The 1005-nt window shown below is 40.7% G+C and overlaps 1 non-coding gene across 1 annotated transcript; it reads right to left on the bottom strand.

Moving 5' to 3' along the window:
- Positions 1-323: 323 nt before the first annotated feature.
- On the bottom strand, positions 324-430 carry LOC128284866 (small nucleolar RNA R71). The gene has a single exon (XR_008275286.1). It is a non-coding gene; the product is annotated as a small nucleolar RNA R71 (small nucleolar RNA).
- Positions 431-1005: the final 575 nt, after the last annotated feature.

The following is a 1005-nucleotide window of genomic DNA, read 5'->3' as shown; positions in this document are numbered from 1 at the left end:
ACTGAGTCAAGTATAGTTAGACCTGCTATTGCTACAAATAATTTTGAACACCTAACACAATTCAAATGATACAACAGTTTGTTCAGTTTGATGGTTTGCAGGACGAGGATCCCAACCCTTACTTGGAAAATTCCCTAAAATTTTGCGATACCTTTAAAATTAATGGCGTTTCTGGTGACGCCATTCGACTTCGGTTGTTTCCCTTTTCGTTAAGGAATAAGGCTAAACAATGGTTGAACTCTTTACCACGAGGGTCAATTACTACTTGGGAACAAATGACCGAAAATTTTTTATTAAAATACTTTCCACCAGCTAAAGCAACCAAATTACGTAATGATATCTCTTCTTTTGTGCAGATGTATTTAGAAACACTCTACGATGCATGGGAGAGATACAAGGACCTTTTAAGAAGGTTCCCTCACCATGGGTTACCGCTTTGGCTACAGGTTCAAATGTTCCATAATGGTCTAAATCCTTCGACTCGGTAGATGATTGATGCAGCCGCTGGAGGAACTATCAATAATAAGACACCTGAGGCTACTTACGAATTTATTGAGGAGATGCCACTGAATAACTATCAGAGGCAAGTTATGAGAACAAAGCTGACGAAAGTAGCCGGTGTTTTCAACCTCGACGCGGTTTCTATGCTATCTAACCAAGTAGAACTCTTAAATAAAAAGATTGACGGTTTGTGTGGTTCTACTCAGGTACATCCAGTGATGAGGTGTGATTCGAATGGAGGAGGAGCATGCACAGAATATTAACCCTTCAACCCTAGCATCGAGGAGGAACAAGTCCAATATATGGTAACAATAACTCTAGATCCCAAAATAACCCATATAGCAATACTTACAATGCGGGTTGGAGGAACCACCCAAATTCTTCATGGGGAGGCCAAGGAAATCAGAGACCACCTCCAGGCTACGAACAACCACCCTACCAATAGGAAAAGAAGCCGAACCTTGAAGAGATGCTTTCAAAGTTTATATCGGTGTTAGAAACTCG

Source organism: Gossypium arboreum, chromosome 11 (genome assembly GCF_025698485.1).
Source record: "Gossypium arboreum isolate Shixiya-1 chromosome 11, ASM2569848v2, whole genome shotgun sequence".
In the NCBI taxonomy this organism is placed as follows: domain Eukaryota; kingdom Viridiplantae; phylum Streptophyta; class Magnoliopsida; order Malvales; family Malvaceae; genus Gossypium; species Gossypium arboreum.
The sequence above is the reverse complement of the archived record's forward strand: the minus strand, read 5'-3'. Positions and strand labels throughout refer to the sequence as shown.